The following is a 21,836-nucleotide window of genomic DNA, read 5'->3' on the forward strand; positions in this document are numbered from 1 at the left end:
CAGATTCCAAAACAATAGCTTTCAAACAAGGTGACATCTGTGCTTACAATGTGGTCCATATTTTAGGATGTACAGTTTTCTAAATTTTTTAGTTATCCTATGTTTTGCATTATGGTTTACATTATTAGTCTGTCATCCCCTATGTTTTTGGTGTAATATTACATGTTTTATATTCATCCTCATGTACTCTCACAAAACTACTCTCTTGCCCCCACATTTACCTTGGTTCCATCCATTCAACATCCATTTTCCCCTCCCCTTGGGGCCCACAGCACCAGCCAATCTCCATTTCCTGAGAAGCCATGTCCAGAGATACTTGCAGCCGTGTTCAGGGACTGACTTTCTCAACTGCCCTAATGCCCTGGGAGCCACCCTTTCTCAAGAGAGATACAGTTCTCTCTATTTGATGGCATTAGTCCTCCCCAGGATGTGGGTCCACCCCAACTCTCACTTCTTGGGTCTCTACCCAATGGTACAACCCACCCTGGCAAAATGAACCTTCAGCTATTCCCCCAGAGTCCGTCCCGCATCAGACCATCCCCCCTGAGCATCCTAAACAGGTAACCCTCCTAATTATATTTTGATACGATTTTCTCAACATTTTACTCTCAATGAACACCTGACACTCTCCTATGTTCCTATATTGCCCCTCCCTCCCCCCAATGTTTGGACAATATTACCCCTCCACCCATCCCCAGCCCCCCTCAAACCTGTAAAGCCCCACCCAAAGGCAACCCCTTGCCCCCATTTTGTCCCTTCTTTGTGCTCATATTTACCACCAGCTCATCATGGATTCCACCCCTGCAGACGTCGGCTCACATCCTTCCTCCACCCCCCGATTTCCTGTAAGCCTCTTTTCCAGTCTCTAGCTCTCTGAGGCAGGTTGCTTATTTCATATTATTGAGGTCATGTAGTATTTGTCCTTCAATGCCTGGGTTGCTTCACTCAACATAAGGTTCTCAAGATTCATCCATGTTATTACAAGTGTTTGTAGTGTATTTGTTCTTGCAGCCGAGTAGTATTCCATTGTGTGTATATACCACATTTTATTGATCCACTCGTCTGTTGATGGGCATTTGGATTGATTCCAACTTTTGGCGATAGTGAACAATGCTGCTATGAACATTGGTGTACATATATCAGTTTGTGTCCTTGTTTTCAGTTCCACTGGGTATATACCCAGCAGTGGTATTGCTGGGTCACATAGCAAATCTATGGTTAGTTTTTTGAGAAACCGCCAAACTGTCCTCCAGAATGGTTGGATCCTTCTGCATTCCCACCAGCAATGGATGAGTGTTCCCCTTTCTTCACATCCTCTCCAGCATTTGTATTCTTCTGTTTTTTTCCTAGCTGCCAATCTTATGGGAGTAAGATGGTGTCTCATTGTAGTTTTGATTTGCATTTCCCTGATAGCTAGAGATTGGAGCATTTCTTCATGTGCTTTTTAGCCATTTGTATTTCTTCTTTGGAGAAGTGTCTGTTTAAATCCTTTTCCCATTTTTTAAATGGGTTGTTTATCTTTTTATTTTCAAGTTATAGGAGTTCTTTATATATGCAAGTTATAAGTCTCTTATCAGATATATGGTTGCCAAATATTTTCTCCCATTGTGTGGGTTCCCTTCTTACTTTCTTGACAAACTCCTTTGAGGTGCATAAGGCCTTAATTTTGAGGAAGTCCCATTTATCTATTTGTTCTTTTGCTGCTCGTGCTTTTGGTGTGATATTCATGAAGCCATTTCTTATTACAAGTCCTGTAGATGTTTCCCTACACTGCTTTCCAAGGTCTTTATGGTCTTGGCTCTTATATTTAGGTCTTTGATCCATCTTGAGTTGATCTTTGTATAAGGTGTGAGATGGTAATCCTCTTTCATTCTTCTACATATGGATATCCAGTTCTCCAGGCACCATTTTGTTGACTAGGACATTGTCTCCCAGTTGAGAGGGTTTGGTGGCTTTATCAAATATTATATGGCTATATATATGAGGTTCTATATCAGAACTTTCAATTCGATTCCATTGGTCTGTGTGTCTCTCCTTATGCCAATACCATGCTGTTTTCACTACTGTAGCTTTGTAGTATGTTTTGAAGTCAGAAAGTGTGATTCCTCCAATTTCGTTTTTCATTTTCAATATGTCTTTGGCTATTCAGGGCCTCTTTCCTTTCCAAATAAATTTCATAGTTAGTTTTTCTAGTTCCTTAAAGAAGGCTCTGTTGATTTTTATTGGGATTGCATTGAATGTGTAGATCAGTTTTGGTAGGAAAGACATCTTAATAGTATTCAGTCTTCCTATCCATGAACTAGGAATATTCTTCTATTTATTTAGGTCTTCTTTGATTTCCTTGAACAGTCTTGTATAGTTCTCGGTGTATAAATTTTTTACCTCTTTAGTTAAATTTATTCCTAAGTATTTGATTTTTTTATTGACTATTGTGAATGGTATTTGTTTCTTGATTTCCTCCTCATCTTGCTCATTATTGGTGTACAGAAATGCTACTGATTTTTGTGCATTGATCTTATAACCTGCGACTTTACTGAACTCATTTATGATTTCTAGTAGCTTTGTTGTTGATCTCTCAGGGTTTTCTATGTATAGGATCATGTCATCTGCAAATAATGAAATTTTGACTTCTTCCTTTCCAATTTGAATGGCTTTTATATCTGGTTCTTGCCTCAGTGCTCGCACAAGTACTTCTCAGACAATGTTAAATAGGAGCGGAGACAAAGGGCATCCTTGTCTTGTTCCTGAGTTTAGAGGGAAGGATTTCAGGATTTCTCCATTGTAAACAATGTTGGCTGTAGGTTTTTCATATATACTCTTTATCATGTTCAAAAAGTTTCCTTGTATTCCGATCTTTTGGAGCGTTTTTATCAAGAAGGGGTGCTGTATTTTGTCAAATGCTTTTTCTGCATCTATAGATATAATCGTGTGATTTTTTTCCTTCAATCTGTTTATATGGTGTATTACATTGATTGATTTTCTTATGTTGAACCATCCTTGCATACCTGGAATAAATCCCATTTGGTCGTGGTGTATAATTCATTTAATGTGTTGTTGAATACAATTAACAAGTATTTTGTTAAGTATTTTTGCGTCTAGATTCATTTGAGAAATTGGTCTGTAATTTTCCTTTCTTGTGGTGTCTTTGTTTGGCTTTGGTACTAGGGTAATGTTGGCATCATAGAAGGAGTTAGGCAATGTTCCTTCTGTTTCGATTTTTGGAATAGTTTCAGCAGGATTGGTGTTAGTTCTTTCCGGAATGTTTTGTAGAATTCACCTGTGAAGTCGTCTGGCCCTGGGTTCTTCTTAGTTGGGAGATTTTTAATGACTGATTCTATCTCTTTGCTTGTGATTGGTTTGTTAAGATCATCAATTTCTTCTTTCATCAATATGGGTTGCTTATGTGTTTCTAGGAATTTGTCCATTTCCTCTGAATTGTCATTTTTGTTGGAATATAGTTTTTCAAAGTATCCTCTTTTGATAGTCTTTATTTCTGTGGGGTCGGTGGTGATATTGCCTTTCTCATTTCTTATTTTGTGTATTTGCATCTTCTCTCTTTTTTTCTTTGTTAGTCTTGCTAAAGGTTTGTCCATTTTGTTGATCTTCTCAAAAAACCAGCTCTTGGTCTTGTTTATCTTTTCAAGTGCTTTCTTATTTTCTATTTCATTTAGTTCTGCTCTTATTTTTGTTATTTCCTTCCTTCTTCTTCCTGTTGGGTTACTTTGTTGTTGTTTTTCTAATTCCTTCAAAAGTGCAGTTAGTTCTTCAATTTTTGCTCTTTCTTCTTTTTTGATATATGAATTTATGGCTATAAATTTCCCTCTCAGTACTGCTTTTGCTGCATCCCATAAATTTTGGTATGTTGTGTTATCATTATCATTTGTTTCAAGGTAGTCATTGATTTCTTTTGAGATTTCCTCTTTGACCCACTCTTTTTTCTAAGAGTGTGCTGTTTAATTTCCATATCTTGGTGTGAAGTCTGGGCCTCTGTCCCTTGCAAATTTCCAGCTTCACTCCACTCCGGTCAGAGATATTGTTTTGTATGATTTTGATCTTTCTGAATTCATTAATCCTTTCTCTGTGGCCTAGCATATAGTCTATCTTGGAGAATGTTCCATGTGCGCTTGAGAAAAATGTATATCCTGCTGTGTTTGGGTGTAGCGATCTATATATGTCTATTAGATCTGGCTCTTCTAATATACTGTTCAAATGTTTTGTTTCTTTAGTGATTCTCTTTTGAGGTGTTCTTTCCAGAGTTGATAGTGGTGTATTAAAATCCCCCACTATAATTGTAGATGTATCTATTTTTTCACTTAGTTTTTCCAGCGTTTGCCTCACATATTTAGAGGCACCCTTGTTAGGAGCATAAATATTTATGATCGTTTGATCTTCTTGACAGATTGTCCCTTTCACTAAAATGTAGTATCCTTCTTTGTCTCCCACAATTGTTTTGCATTTAAAATCTATTTTGTCTCATATTAATATAGCTACTCCTGCCTTTTTTTGGTTATTGTTTGCTTGTATGATTGTTTTCTAGCCATTCACTTTCAACCTCCATGAGTCTCTTGGTCTAAGATGTGTCTCTTGTAGACAGCATATAGATGGGTCATATTTCCTTATCCAGTGTCCCAGTCTGAATCTTTTGAAAGGTGAGTTTAATCCATTGACATTCAGTGTTATTACTTTCAGGGAATTATTTGTGTTAGCCATATTTTGATTGGATTTGTGTTTGTCATATTTTGTTTGTATTATTTTTTTTCCTTCTATTTTTTGTCTTTTTTGTTGCTCTTACACTCTCCTCCAACTCTGCCTGTCCTGTTTTTTCCTTTCTTCCTGCAGAACTCCCTTTAGAATTTCTTGAAGGGGAGGTTTCTTGTTGGTATACTCTTTCAGTTTCTGTTTATCTGTGAATATTTTGAACTCTCCATCATTTTTGAATGCTAGTTTAGCTGGATAGAGTATTCTTGGTTGGAAATTTTTTTCTTTTAGTACCTTGACTATATCATACCACTGCCTTCTTGCCTCCATGGTTTCAGATGAGAAATCAGCACTTAATCTTATGGAGCTTCCCTTGTATGTGATGGCTTTCTTTTCTCTTGCTACTTTCAGAATTTTCTCTTTGTCTTGAGCATTGGATAATTTGACAAGTATATGTCTTGGGGTGGGCCTGTTGGGGTTTATGACCAGTGGAGTGCACTGTGCTTCTTGGATGTGTACATCTGTCTCTTTCAGTAGATTTGGGAAGTTTTCAGCTATTATTTCTTGCAACACTCCTTCTGACCCCTTTCCCTTCTCTTCTCCTTCTGGAATGCCTATAATATGTATGTTTGAGCGTTTTGCATTATCATTCAGGTCCCTAAGTCCTAGCTGGATTTTTTCTATCTTTTTATCGACCACTTCTACTATCTGTTTGATTTCCAATGTACTGTCTTCCACATCACTAATTCTCTGCTCTGCCTCTTCTAGTCTGCTCCTATTTGCTGCAAGTGTATTTTTGATTTCTTGAATTGTGGTACTCATTTCCATCCTGTTATTTTTTTTTTGCGTATGTCTGCAATTTCCCCTCCAAGTGTTGTGTTCATGTTGTTAACCTCTTCCTTTACTTCATCAAATTTGTCCTTGATAAATGTTCTGAGATCTTTCATTGCTTGTGCGAAGTTCTGCTCCCCTTCCTGATTTTTAGTTTTTTGATTGGATTCAGCCATGTTTTCCTGATTACTGGTTTGGTTTGTAGATTTTTGTTGCTGTCTGGTCATCACTTTTTCTTGACGAGTTTAATCAGTTCCTTAGCTTCTTTGTCTAGTCTTGGAGATTAATTAGTTGTTATTTTTGTGTAAATGTTATATCTTCTCTTTGTCACTTTGTTCTTCTTATTCTAATTTCTTATTGCTGGTTGAGTTCACTTTAAAGGAGAGTATTAGGGCCAGGGAAAGGCAATTGTGTAAGCAAGGAAAAAGTGTAAAGTAGTATTGGTGATATATATTAACAAAGCAACAATATGAGTTCTGAGAGGATGGAGGTTAGATTCATGTAATTGTGTAGAGTTATAGCAGTAGGTAGAGTACCTATAATGAGGTATATGACTGAATATGGGAGAAATATGGTACGTACTAAGAAGCTATTGTTTTTGTGAGAGAGGGAAAGAGAAAAGATAGGTAATAGTTTCAATAGCGGATACCAGACAGAAAACAAAACAAAGGTATTAGAAATTAAGAGTTAGACACTTTTTGGATCAAAGATAGGGAGGTGGAATATAGGAGAGATAGTAGATGGTGGAGGATATCAAGATGTAGGGGAAAGGGGATAGTGTAGATAGCCAAAATCTATTCACAGAGAAATGAGTCAGTGGAGGCTGAGGAAACCCAGCAAATGTGAGGTGTTTCCTTCAGGACTTATTGTATTGTTAAGATAACATAGAATAAGAAGAAGATGGGGGACAAGAAAGAGATGGGGGAAAAAAAAGACTTTGGGGGATACGCTGGGAGAAAAGACTAGGGGATAATGCAATGCCAGGAATCAGAACCTTAAAAAGATAGAATAAAAAATAGAAATAGAATAAAAATAAAAACAAAACAAAACAAAAGAAAGAAAAAAATGCAAACGTTGAGGGCTAGGACATTCAAGGACCTCAGATGGACTTCATGGTGTGGTGGATTCAGGGATGGAAAGTCTGAGATATTGAGGACTCAAGAGGTGTGAGTCTCTGGGGTGTGGGCTACCAGAGTCCAGGGAACTCAGACCTGGCAACCTCAAGTCCGGTTAACAGGAAGCCTGGGAGCACCACAGTGCATCACAGCCTTCAGGGATCCCCGTAGCTGGGTGCCAGCCCTATGGGTGAGGTCACATCCACAAGCTCTATCCTGTGTTCTGTACCCTACAATTCACTCATTTACTAGGGTCTATTGTGTGGATATATCACCAATTGATTTCAGGAACCCTCCCACCCTGTGGTTCCCTGGAACGGCCACCTGGGGGCACCTCTAGGCTGCAGCCAATTTAATGACTCAGATCAATATCCAGGTCTGGGGGAGGGGCTCCAGCCCAAAACGCTAATAGCAGAGTCCAAACCCAAAATTCCCACACTTCACAAAATATTCCCCTAATCAGCTTCCAAACGTATCCCACCCTACAAGACCCTGGTAGCGTCTCTTTGTTGCTATCACTTTAAGACTCCTGTAGGTCAGCAGCCAGGCTTGGGGGGGGGGTGTGGCTCTAGGCGGAAACGCTATTGTTTGTGTCCGCAATCAAAAATTCCCCCCGCTTTGCCATAAAACTCCCGTCTGTCTGCCCAAATCAGTCTGTAAGCGCCTCCCGTCCCACCAACCCCCCAATAGGCTGCCCAGGGCCCACAAACTCCCCAGTACTGCAGAGCCTCCAAAAAAAAGAAAAAAAAAGCCCGCCACCCCGGCATTGCGGCGTCTCCCCGCGCTGCGGTGGCTCTGGATGCCGCAGCTCCACCCACCCAAGGAGGGAATCTTCCATGTGCAGCTGGGATCTCCGTGTATATTTCACAGATGCATCCTCTCTGTTACCTTCCCTGCAAATCAATGTCCAGACACCTCCTGACCAGCAAAAATCCCGAAACAGCCAGGTCCCAAAGAGCCTCCAATGCCGCCCAGCCGACTCCCTGCAGGAGATACTATCAGGGAAGTTCACTCAGCTGCCATCTTGCCCCTCCTCCCCCTCACTTTCTTTATTTTCATTTTTCTCTTCTTCATCTTCTGTTTGCTAGGGTTCCAAAAAAGATTTAATAATAGTCCAAGTAGGCCAAATAGTAACAGGAAGTGGAACATCTTGTACATGTAATTTTTAAAAACTCTTTTCCTACTTTTTCCCAGCCTTCTGATTCTAAACTTCCTACAGCTGGGAACCATGGACAATTATTTCTATAATTGTAAGAGTTCTAAAATATGAGACTCATGGGTCTTGGCACTTCCTGCCTTAAGGAGCTGTTTGAGGAGACAGACCTACAGGTGATATTTTGTTGAACGGTCTCCATATCCCATCATAACCCTGCTACAATACCTGAGAGTGTCCTTACTCACCAAAGACTTGGAAGGCCTTCTAAATCACTTGGGGTTCTGCATCATGACAACACCTGTAATTTCACTCAAAGTGATTTTTCTTCCCCTTGAGTCCCTGTGTGGACACCAGTTGCTGAGACCAGCTCAGCAATAGGCTTGCACGAAGGGAAGGTGATGCAGAACTGAAGAAATAAAAGGACAGGAAGAAAGACACAAGAGAGAAGTTAAAGATGGGACCAGGGGACTCAACAGCTTCTGGAACTGAGAGCCTTGACCCTAGTTTCCACATCGTATTTATTAGAAATTACAAAGCAGTAGTTATCTATGTTTATTTTCAAGGCTGTTTGTTATTAAAACTGTAGCACTGGCAATGCTAGGGAGCAGGCCATAACAAAGTTCAAACATCTCCACATGCAAACAATTTTCATGCTGACCAGACAGCATTCCATCTAGTCAAGGCTGGTGTTCCTAAGCCTTCACTTCTTATCTGCATTATGGAAATGTTTCAACTTCAAGCCAGGTTTCCCACATTCAAATTCAAGCTATTTTCCCATGTCACCCAATCTTTGGGTTAGTGTCTTAAGCCCCCTAGTACAGTGATGTGAAGACAACATTCTGCCTAACCTTTGGCATACAGGCTCAACCCCCCCAAAGCAATGCATTGACCACCTGGTCTCCCCTAACCTTTGGGGGACAGGTCCACCTGTCACAGACCTGTGGGGCGCTGACCTTAACCACTCTAACCCTTGGAGAATGTGCTCCATCCTCTTTGTACCCTGGGGCAGCAAAACTCTCCCAGAACATCAGGTGGGAACATCCATCCTCTTCAACTGCTGATGCAAACTCACCCTCTCTGTACACATGGGTAGGGTTCCTCTCTTGGCCCAAGGTGATGTCCTAATTCAAGATCTCGGCTTCCATGATTTTCCTTTTTAAGCTCTTTTCCCTTCAATCTCTTCTTTCCATGTCCCTTTTATTCCATGCTGACAGTAGGTTTGTTCTTACAGCTCTCTCAAAAAGTCTGTTGGTTTAGCATGCAGGAAGCAGGGGTCCAAGCCATGAGACAGTAAGAGTTTTCACAAGTATTTCTGACATAACTCCATCTTCAATCCTGATTTACAAGTTCCAAGTTTATTTAAGTTAAGTCCTCCAATGGGGAACTTTCATCTGGGAGCTTGATCTCTGGAGGCTTGGAATTTCCAGAATCAATTTCTGTTTTCTCTGTGCTCAACAGTTCCATCCTCAGCATATCTCTCTTGTCTAGCATTTTGCTATAAGCTGCAAGTAGAAGCCCAGCTGCATTCTTCAGATTTACTTTGGAAATTTCTTCAGCTAAGTGCCCAGGCTCACCATTTTCAGATTCTGCCTTCCATAAAACACCAGGAGTTAATCTTGCTAAATTCTCTGCAACTTTAAAACACAGATTGCCTTTCCTCCAGTTTCCAATAACAGTTTCATCATTTACTTCTAAGACATCATAAAAAGTCTCTCAAGCATCCATATTGTTATCAACAGTCTCTTGAAAGCAATCTAGGCCTTTTCCATCAAGCATTTCACAATTCCTCCAAACAATATCCCTTACCCATTTATAAAACCATTCCAGCATTTCAGTAATTGGAAAAGCACTTCTCCACTCCTTGATACCAAATTCTGGATTAGTCAGCCAAAGGGGTGCTGATTCAAAATACCAGAAATTGGTTGGTTTTTATAAAAGGTATTTATTTGGGGTAGGAGCTTACAGATATCAGGCCATAAAGCATAAGTTGCTTCCTTCACCAAAGTCTATTTAGAGAAAGATGGCTGCTGACATCTGTGAGGGTTCAGGCTTCCTGGATTCATATGTTCCTGGGGCTTGCTTTTCTCTTGGTTCATGATTCCTTTCTTCCAAGGACTGGCTTCTGTTTCCTCTGCATGCTGAGTTTCTGGAGCTCCAGCTTAAGTCTTCAGCAACAAACTCCAACATCAAAACTCTAACATCAGAAACCCTCAATTCTGTTCTTTGCCATGCCTTTTATTTGTAAGTCCCCACCCACCAAGGGGTGGGAACTCAAAATCCTAATCATAACTCAGTCATGCCCAGATACAGATTAGATTACAAATATAATCCAATATCTATTTTTGGAACTCATAACCATATCAAACTGCTACACTCCCTACCACCAAGCCTTCCATTATTGTTAAACATTTTTAATTAATGATTAAAGAGAATCCTCAAAATACTACTAACCAAAGCATTTCCCCTAACCCACCCTATTATTATCTTTACATCATTTATATATAAACATACATAAACAGTAAGTGTATAGTAAAAAGTGTGAACTTACAAAGCAAACATGCATACCATCATACAGGGGCCCCATTCATCAACCCTCCACCAACACCTTGCATTGTTGTGAGATGTTTGTTACAAATTATGAAGGAATATTGTCAAAATCTTACTACTACTAATTTTAGTCCTCATCTTACCTTTGGTATATTTCCCCCCCAACCCACCCTATTATTTTTTAAATATATTTTTTATGACAGAATTTGTAAACTTATAAAACAACATGCATATATGCAGAATTCCCAAACAACACCCCTCTATCAACACACCACACTGTGGTGGAACATTTGTTACAGAAAAGATAATACCATCTGATTGCTGATGTCCATAGTATACATTTTGCCCATATTTTCTATACTGCCCCCTTATCAGCACAGTACATCTTTGGTATAGGTGCAAGAATATTATAATATTACTGTTCACCACAGTACATAGGTCACTCCAGTTGTATTTGTCCCATGCTTCTCCACATTCCTACCACCCTACAGTAGTGATGTACATTTCTCTAACTCACAAAAGACACTTGCATCTGTACCATCAACCACAATTTTCATCCACCTCTTGGTTTACTGTGCTATTCACTTTGTAGATTATTCTCTAGCATTCTGTCAGTTGGCATTTACATACCTAGACTACCTAGTTAAGCCACATCCCCTTGTATAAAATAGCTGTTAATCACTATTTGTTACCATTCACTGTATACATTTCCACACTTTTGAAGTAAAGCTAATGAACACTTGTACGTACATTAAACATCAGTAGTCTGTCTCAGTCCTCCTCTTATCTTCTTTAAGAATCCACCACCTACCACCCCCCCACTCCTCCCACATCAATATCCTCTTTCATCATGGTGACACATTCATTTCCATTTGGTGAATACATTTTAGAGCACTGCTACACCACATGGATTATAGTTTACATTGTAGCTTACACTCTCTCTCAGTACATTCAGTGGGTTATGGCAGGATATATAATGTCCAGCACCTGTCCCTGCAATATCATTTAGGACAGCTCCACATCCCAAAAATGTCCCCACATCACATCTCTTCTTCCCTCTCCCTGCCCTCAGCAACTACTCTGGCCACTTTCTCCCAATCAATGCTACAGTTTCTTCCATTACTAGTCACAATAGTTCTATAGTAGAATATCAGTAAGTACACTCTAATCCATATTTGATTCCTCTATCCTCTGGACCCTGGGATGATGATGTCCACTGCTCCTCTATAGCAAGAGGGGGCTTAGATCCACGTGGTTGATGGATGTGATTCTCCTGCTTGGAGTCGTAGGCAGTCTCGGTTCCCTCGTGTAGTGGTTGACCATCTTCACCTCCCTGTTAGGTGATCTGCATAATTCCAATGAACCAGAATGTAAGAGTTGCAACTCTGTTGAGGCTCAGGGCTCAGCTAGCATGTGGCCAAGCCAGAGATTCAAGTCTTCTGGGTATACACCAACTCCGATGCCAACCACAGGTTCAGTAAAAGTGACAGAAGAGGCATGTGTAGAAAGGTCACATCTGAGTCCATCTCCATCTCACTCAGAAACACAAATTCCAAAGCAGGCCCCACTAACAAGGCACTGAACTCCAGAGGCAACTGCCATGACCTTTTCTCTTGCTGCTTTCAGAATTCTCTTTGTCTTTGACATAGGACATTCTGATTTGGATGTGTCTAAGAGTTGGTTTACTCAGAGTTTTTTAGATGGGCTTATGTTGTGCTTCTTAGACATGGATACCTATGTCCTTCAATAGGGTTGGGAAATTTTCTCCCATTATTTCTTCAAATATTCCTTCTGCCCATTTTCCCTTCTCTTCTCCTTTGGTGACATCCATCACATCTATGTTTGCATGCCTTTTCCTGTCATTTAGCTCCCTGAGACCTTACTCAATATTTTTCCATTCTTCTCTTCATCTGTTCTTTGGTTTCTTCACTTTCAGAGGCCATTTCTTCAAGCTCCCCAATACTTTCTTCTGCCTCTATGATTCCAAAGTTTTTAAAATTTCATTTATTGCAACTTTCATTCCCACAAGATCTACTATTTTTCTATGTATACTTTCAAATTCTTCTTTGTGCTTATTCGTGTCTTCTTAATATCCTTAAACTCTTTAGCCATCTCATTGAATTTATTAAGGAGATTTGTTTGAATATTTTTGATTAGTTGTCTCAGTCCCTTTATGTCATTTAGAGGCTTATTTTGTTTCTTTAACTGGGCCATATCTTTCTGTTTCTGAGTGTGGATTATAATTTTGTTAGTGTCTTGGCATTTAGCTTATTAGAGCATTTATTCTGGTTGCTGTTTTCCTTTTTAATAGGGCTTCCTGAGTTTTCCCCCTTGCTGGTTGTGCAGTAGAAGCCAAGGATGAAATTGGTGCTATAAGCTGTGGAAGTCCAAGCTGCCCTCAATGCCCCAGGAAGCAAAGAAGCTTCTCCCAACTTTATCCTTTGCCCAGGGTAGGGACAGAGTCACAGCTGTGTGGAATAATCCAAGTTGTGCAGGCCTAGACTGTAGCTGCCCAGATAGACTGAAGAAGCTTCATGCCCCTTTCTCCCCTGCCTGGGACAGGGATGGAGCTGCAGGTGTGGGCAGCAAGCTATGTGGTGCGTTTCCAAGATGACCTCAGTTGCCCCAGTAGACTTCTGATTATTCAGTCTGTGCTGCAGTTACCTGGATAGGCTGTTGCAGCACCTGTGTACCTCTTCCCTGCCAGAGGTGTAGCTGAAGCCTAGCCTAGGGATACAGGCTGATCTGGATGAAAGAAACTGGTTACCATCACTGTGAATTTTTGGTCAGCCTGGCTTCCCTTCATGCTCGGCCAGAGTCAAAATTGCTGCCACCCGCCTGTTTTCAACATGGACAGTTTCACACATCCTAGCTGGTCCTGGGGCTATACTTTAGCCAGCCAAGTCTACTATTCAGTAGCTGAAATTGGTGGCCAATCATCTTCTCCTTCCCTGTTTTTGGGAAATGGAGCTTCCAATTCCAGCCATAGAGTAGCTTCTGGGGTGGCTTGTGCTGTCACTGTAGGATGATCACCAGCCTCCGTGGCTTGGCTGATAATTTCCTGGAGAGGATGGTGCAGGTCCCCCCATCTTCCTCCCTGCCAGAGGTTGGGCTAGGGCCTAAGCTAGAGCTGCAATCTGACCTGGATGGAAAGAAACTGGTCTCTACCTGCAATGTGATTTTCATTCTGTCCTGCTTCCCCTCATGCCAGGCAAGGAGTTAAGATGGCAGCTACCGGCTTCTTTCTGACTTGCATAGGCTCAAACTTTAGCTGTTCTTGGATTATACTTTAGGCCACAGAATTTACTCATCAGTAGATGAAGTTGGTGCCCAACCATTTCTTCCTCCCTTGTTTTTGGGAAGTGAAGCTTTCAATTCCAGCTGTGGATCAGCTCCTGGGATGGCTTGTGCCTCCAGTGGAGGATGAACACCAACTTCTTTGGTGTGGTAGCACTCTACTTCCAAATCTTCTCTGCAGATGGACAGTCATGTCCTTCTGTTCCTTCAAGGAGCAGGATGCTCTTCGGGTCTCCTGGAACCCCAAACAGGTACTTCAGCTAGCTGCAGATAACTCTGAGTGTTGACTAACTGCTCTGTATCAGGAGCTGACACTAGGAGCTCTGTACTTCACCAACATCTTGTTGGTTTTGGTTTAAAAACTTTTAATTTTATTTTTATTGTATTTTTTAAAAGATAAATAGATCACACAAAACATTACATTAAAACATAAGAGATTCCCATATACCCCACTCCATCTACACCCCCCACACACCCTGCTCCTCCCACAACATCCCCTTTCATCAGTAAGGCACACTCATTGCATTTGGTGAATACACCCTGGTGCACTGTCACATTGCATGGACCATAGTTTACATTGTAGTTCACACTCTCCTTCAGTCCATTGAGTGGGTTACGGCAGGGTATACAATGTCCTGCATCTGTCCCTGTAATATTCATGACAACTCCAAGTCCCAAAAATGCCCCATATCACACCTCTTCTTCCCTCTTCCTGCCCTCAGCAACTCCCATGGCTACTGTCTCCACATCAATGAAACAATTTTTTCCATTGCTAGAATCACAACAGTTCTATAGTAGAATATCAGCAAGTCAACTCCAATTTATATTTTATTAGAGTTACACATGACAACTGAGGGAGTGCTGTGTTCCCATCCTGGGGAGCTCTGTTGCACTCCCCAATGGAACAGCAACAATCCCCCAAGTGAAAGGGCAAAGACCAGTGAAGAAGGATGGTCCAATGATGGACCCTTGATACTGTGACTATGCTTATGATCCTGTGTGCTTGAAATTTAAACTAGGCCTAGAGCTGCAGAGTATTACAGAGTTACCTCCTGAGAGCTTCCATGTTGCTCAGATAAGGCCAGTCTGTAAGCCACACTCAGCACATAAATGCATTACCTTCCCCCCAGCATGGGACATGACTCCCAGGGATGAGCCTACCTGGTGCCCAAGGATTACTACCATCACCACCTGGTGATGCAACTAGAAAAAGACCTTGAATAAAAGGGGGAAATGGTAAAGACAAATGAGTTTTTATGGCTAAGAGACCAAAATTAGTCAGGAGGTCATCAGATGTGTTGTGCTTATGTACATCTCAGCAGGATTCCAGAGAGAGCTGAGGTAGATACAACCCCAGGCACTGGTGCTTCTGAGGGCTACAGAGACATGCAGGTTCTACAGTCATGGCAGATGGCTCTGGAGTTCATTGCCTTGTTAGAGGGCCCTACTTTGGAATTTGTGCTCTTGAATTTGATGGAGTTGGGCTCAGATGTGACCTCCCTACACATGCCTCTTCTGTCACTTTTACTGAACCTGTGATTGGTGCTGGGGTTTGTGTCTGTTCAGGAGACTTGAATCTCAAGACTGTCCATGTGCCAGCTGGGCCCTGAGCCTCAGCAGATTTTCAACACCTACTCTCTGGGTCATTGTACTTACCCAGGTCAGCTGACAGGGAGATGAAAATGGTCAACCACCACACCAGGGAACAGAGAGTGTCTACAACAACTATAAGTAGGAGAATTGCATCCATCAGTCATCTGGGGTCTAGAACCCCTCTTGATTTAAAGGTGGAGTGGACATCACCATCCCAGGGTCCACAGGATGGTTAACTAACTTTTGCAGTCAGCTACTGACCACAGGTACTCTATCTTGATTGACTGGATTCTAAGTAAGGCAATGTTAAGCTTGGGAGAGAAACATGTGGCAGTGCTAAGGAAAGAGATCAGAGGCTTGGGCCATTAAGGATGTAAAGGAATTCATGAGCAGCTTCATTATGGAACAAGCACCTAGATGAACATGGCAATATGGAGTGAATTTGTACCTCAGAGGCTCTGAATGTCTGCCTGGTGAGGTCATAAATCAGTCCAGTGTTTGATGGACAGAGAATCCTTGATTATGGTCAGTGATCTTTCCATGTTCAAACCCACACCCTGTGGTCCATGTAGCCTCCCTGTTTCCTGAGTGGGCCAAGCCTCCACTAATACTGGCATTCTCCTTCTCTGGTTGGGATGCTCCCTGCCCCACTGGTCAGTTCTGTCATATTTTCATGGTCTGGGCTTATAGAGTCTGCAGGACTGAAGTTGAGTATATTGCACCAAAAGACCTGCCATCTGCCTAATCTCCATGGGGCTTCATATCCAACTTCCAAGGTATTAATTTTTGGATTTACGAAAACACAAGAAAAGAAAAATTATATCTCTTGAAGTGTGGCAGTTTGATATTAATGAGGAATTCCAAAAAATGATTTAGGTTATGTTTGTAAACTGGTCTCTTCCTCTGGATTGTTAGAAAGAAAGCTGTACCTGTAAGAAGACAAAATTCCACCCAATTATGGAGGAGAAAAGAATTTTATTAATAATCTTGCAAGAACAGGTGTACCACCTGGATAAAATGGCTGGTTGGCCAAACAGCAAGAAACACTGACATATTTATACCCTAAACCTAACACACAGGTCCCTCCCCTGTTCCCCATTGATTGGGTACTTCAGCCTATCTGAATCATCTAACTACATTACCCAGTTCCCACTCTCAGTTCCCACTCCCATTCTCTCTACATCTGGCAGGGTGTGTGGGCTCGGAGCCACTTTCACTTCAAGTATGCTTTTCAAATTTGGCGCTGCTTTCATGATCGGCCCACCCCCCAGCACTCACCATTAGCCCTTCTCACTTTGGCCCTGCCCCCACTTCTCACCACTGGCCCCCCTCATTTTGGTATTTTTCAAATTCCTGGCATGCCAAAACTGCTAAAACCGTTTCTTCCCTCCTCCAGTGGCAGAGCTGGCTTCCCCTGTGAAAACTAAACTTAACCCTTTCCTACAAATCCCCCCTCTTTCTTTTAGACTCTCTTAGTTTTCACAATTTAGTTTCTCAAATCTTCTAAGGGCCTCCTCACATTCTTCATCATAGAGATCTTTCTCTTTAAGGGGATACAAGTTGTTTGGCTTGTACTGTATGGGAATCTGTTTGGTTAGGACCATTTCAATGAGTTTTTGAGCTAACCCTCAGGCACATGGGATGATGGAACATCCAACCGCTCTGAATACCCCAGCCAGGATAATAAGGGAGGTCAGGACAGGCAGCAAACCACAATGCCTGAGGGATGACAAAGTAGAGGGCAAAGCCAGTATATAATTCTTAAAGAAGAGATCCTTTGGCTCTAAGGAGGGAAGGTCTCCAGTCCTCTTAGGAAAAGGCAAGCCAAAAAGCATTCCATAAGGGGAGATTCCCAGTTCTTTCCTAGGGGTGGTTCTAATCCTCAATAGGGCCATGGGTAAGCACTTTATCTAGGGTGTATCAGTTTAATCTGGTCTGTACCTGGGCATGATTAAGTTATGATTAGGGCTTTTGATTGGGCCATATCATTAAGGCATTGAGTCCCCACCCCTTGGTTGGTGATGACTCACAGATAAAAGGCATGTCAAAGGACAGAGTTGAGGGTTTCTGATGTTGGAGTTTCCCATTGGAGTTTGATGTGGAAGTCTTAAGCTGGAGCCCCAGGAAGTCAGCATGCAGAGGAAAGAGAAGCAAGCCCTAGGAAGGGAGGACCTAAGCTAGGAGAAGAACATAGAGGAATAGAGATGGGTCCTTAGACATGGCAGAAACCCCAGGGAGAGAGACAGAGCCATTCACCTGGTAGTCTACAGCTGACCTTGTGGAGAAAGGCAAAGTCTAGAAAGCCTCATAGTATATAGCTGATCTTGGGAGAAAACAGAGGCACTGAGTCCAGAGGCACCCAGGAAGCCTAAACCCTGGCGGATGTTGCCAGCCATCTTGTTCCAACACGTGGAAATAGATTTTGTTGAGAGGAGTAACCTATGCTTTATGGCCTGGTATCTGTAAGCTCCTACACCAAATAAATTTCCTTTATAAAAGCCAGAAGATTTCTGGTATTTTGCAATCAGCACTTTTAGCTGAGTAATACACAGGGTAACTTTTTCTCTAAGACCAGCTTAGAAAAATGCTTCTTTAAAGGTTGATTCATTCTCTCCACTCTCCCTGAAGACAGTGGGTGCCAAGGTGTATGGAAGTTCCATGTGATATCCAGGCTTTGCATAATATTCTAAAGTACACAAGAGGTAAAGTGGCTACCATTGTCTGGGTCTATGTTTTCCACTAACCCATGAGGAGGAATGATTTGTTTGAGGGTAATTTTAGAAGTTCCTGATGCTGTAGCTGAGGCCAAAGAATATGCCTCCACCCATCCTGTCAAATGATGTACAATAACCAAAACATAATTTAGCTGACCCATTGAGGGAATTTCAGTGTAATCAACCTGAATACTCTGGAATGGCCTGAGGCCCATCTCCCATCTCCCTTGTTCTTGCCTCCTTAAGAGTTTCCTATTAACTTTATGGCAAATTAGACATTGTTCATTTATTTATTTAACTCCAGTATAAAAGCCCATGCATTCAAAATATACTTAAGAACAAGATCAAACGTGGCCTGCACTCCCAGTGACTCCCTTGTTGTAAGACTGCTAATACCTGTCTCATCACTTGTTTATTCAACATTCACCTGCCATCTAGGGGGAGCTCCCTCCCTTGACCATCCAGGGTCACTCCTAACTACTCCAGCTCTTTTATCTCCTTTTCAGAGAAGGTGGGGACCCCAAACTTTTCAGGAACAGAGGGTATCAGGATCATCAGCTTCAAAGGGGTACTAAGGGAGGCTTCCCAAACTCTTCATCTGCTAACCTATCACCCTTTGCCTCAAAAGTGTGACCTTCCTGGTATCCATTTACATGCACCACTGATATTTTCCTAGGTAAACATAGATTGGCCAATACTTGTTTTATTAATTCCCCATGGACTAGCCCTTTTTCTTTGCTGTTAATCAATCTCCTCTTTTCTCAAAATTTCCAAAGGTGTGAACTACCCCTAAGGCATACTTAGGGTCCATGTAGACTGTACCATCCTCTTCCTCTAATAATTTGAGGGCTTGATTTAATGCATACAATTCACAAGTTGGAGCTGACCAGTCATTGGGCAATCAGTTTCTTTCACCTCACAAGTTAGTCCATCCACAATAGCATAGCTATTGTGCCTCCTCCCTTCTAGGGCCCTAGAGGACCCATCTATGAATAATTTTTCCTCTGAGTGCAGGAGAAGGTCCCCAAGGTCATATTGGACTGGGGTCTGATACTCAATCAGATCTAATTGATCATGCTCAGGAGCCTCCACTTGGTCAGATCCCTTCCAAATGAAGGGGACCAGGTGTAGGCTATGGTCTGTTGTCAATACCAAATCATTTTTTTTTCCCCATTAGGATTGCCTCATACTTCAGAATTCAGGAATCAGTCAACTACCTTCCCACTTTCTGAGACAGAATAGTTGTGACCTGATGAGGGGTGCTAATGGTAAGGCTCCCCTGAAAGCCAGCTTTCTGCTCTCTTCTACCAGGAGAGTGGTTGCTGCCACAGCCTGAATGCATCCAGACCATCCCCTGGAGACAGGATCCAAAATCTTGGAAAGGAAGGTTACAGGTATCCTTTGACTTCCCCAGATTTGGGTCAGAATCCCCAACACTGTCCTTTTATCACAATAACACATACATGGAAATATTTCTAAAGGGAAGGGAGGGCTAGAACAGGGGCCTGCACTAGTGCCCATTTGAGTTCCTCTGAAGCCTCTCTGTCCCCTTGAGAGCTTACACCTTCATTCTTAAAGGGGTGCTGAAGGATGATGGTCACTTCTGTAAATGCTTCCTGCTGGTTAGAGGCAATAGGCCTTACCTGACAAAGTGTGAAACCCTCTTGCTATTTTACCATGGTTGGAGGAAGATGACTATGGCACCCAGGGTGAAACTGGCTGAACTCCCTGTATGGCTAACAAGATGGAAGAAATAAACTTTATTAGAATTTGGAGGATATAGGGTGTCATTGAAAGGATACTGGGCCACAAAAATAGAATAGGCCAGGTGCCTAAAGACTGCAACTTCTCAAAGTTGATGGGCTTTATTTTGCAGATTTTCATCAGAAACTGGTTTCCAGGTCTTGGGTGAGAAAAGGTTACCCATAGACTATCTTGAAGGGATTAAGCTGAAGTGGATCCCAGCCACTTCATTTACTGTTTCCTTCCTGGTAGAAAAATGCTTATCCCTGGCAGGACAGCATGTAGGTTTGCCAGTCCTCCCCAGGATATGAGACAGGTTTTAGAATAAGGACTAGGAGGGAAACTTGGATTAAGCATGTTCATTAACTACTTAGACAATGAAGTTTACCAGGATCTTTTAACAAGTTCATTACCCCTCTGCATATGATCTAGGAAAGATACCACCACAATCATCAAGGATATATCTAGAATAAGAGAGATATAGGTACAGTACTTAATACCAATCAATGCACTAATGAATGCATAAGTTACTTTTTGAGTTGCAATTAATAGATCTACGGTTCACATTTGCAACACCATACAAGTTGTCTCTACATGGGAACAGGCCATAGTGTCAATTATGTTTAGTTTCTACTCCCAGCACTCTGATAATCACTGCTCCTTTTAACATGTCCTTCACACAGCCAGCATGATGCAGCATCATTGACCCTAGAGAGAAGCTACAAAAGTTAACTCCAGTATTCCACTGGCCTGGCACACATCATCCTTCAGCACCATGGAGATTTTTACTTCTATACCTTCACCATGATGAAATTAATTAACAAGTATTTTACTTCAGCAATACAGATGCCCAATGGAATCAAGATTATCTTCCTTTACCACAACTTTAATATGCAGATAGAGGTGGCCTCTGGCAGTTTTTCCCATTATGAAGCTACTTTTTAAAATTTAAATCAATTCAGTTTCTGTTTAACAATAACTTACTGGAATTAGCCATTCATATATTTCAGTTTGAACATTGCTTCTACAAACTTCTTATAACTATCCATATACATGGACAATAGTTGCTTCATCTCAAGACAAATTCCACCTTCACAAAACACATTCCCTTACTTAATGCTACCTTCTACAATACCTTCTACAACTTGCCATATACATTCAAGTTTTGTCCTATTTACTTCCATCCTGATTTTATGAAAACCAGCTTTCTTATCTTAGGAAAAAACACATTCTTTTAAAAAAACTTATCAAATTAGTCAACACTCCCACAAACCTTTTACACCTTCCTATATCTACTTATGTCTCCTGTCCCTCATACTGTTCTGTGAAAAAAAAAAAAAACTATTCATCTCAGTTTAGATTCCCATATTTTATTTATTAATATAACTTAAAAAAAATTTTTTAGCCATTTGAATAGAGCTTTTTTAAGAATTTTCATCGTCAATTTGATATTACCTCCTGGAGGTATTAAAACATACACTGAATAAACACGAAAAGAATTATGAAAGCAAGGTTGACACAGAGCCAATCCTCATCTGCCCCATATTTTGGCCAGAATACATTGCAAAGTCATTTTCTTTCCCTTGGCCTGATTGTTATCCATCCAATTTTCCAACACCTTCCCTAATGAACTATCCAGAAAAATGTCCCCTGGGGATCTTACAGATACACCCACTCCAGTCAACTTTCTGCCTCTATTCCCCATTATAAGTCTTGTCTAGGTTTCTTTCGAGCCAAGACTCATCAGAATTTCCCCATGACCAAGTCAATATTTAACAGTCCCTTTTCTTACCTTGGCCCATGCACAGGGTTACCTGGGCAATAAGAGGCAGGTTTTCCCTTCCCCTTTTTCTTGTCCACAATCAGCAGATCTAAGCATCTGGTCTTGGGCCCTTCCAGCTGTCAGAGATGGGCCCTCAGCCACAGAGTCCAAGACTGCTCAATCAGCATGGCACACTGAAACCAATCATTGGGAGTAAGTTCTTTCTCACTGATGCTTTCTAATAATGCGAGTATGAAGGGGGCAGTGGCGCCATAAGCATTCACTGCCTTTTTAAATTTTTCTAAATATTTTAAACTAAGTTTCTTATATTTAGTTGTTGTTGTAGTACTAACTTCCTCTTTCTCTCTCCGTGTAGTACT

Source organism: Dasypus novemcinctus, chromosome 6, assembly GCF_030445035.2.
Source record: "Dasypus novemcinctus isolate mDasNov1 chromosome 6, mDasNov1.1.hap2, whole genome shotgun sequence".
Taxonomy (NCBI): domain Eukaryota; kingdom Metazoa; phylum Chordata; class Mammalia; order Cingulata; family Dasypodidae; genus Dasypus; species Dasypus novemcinctus.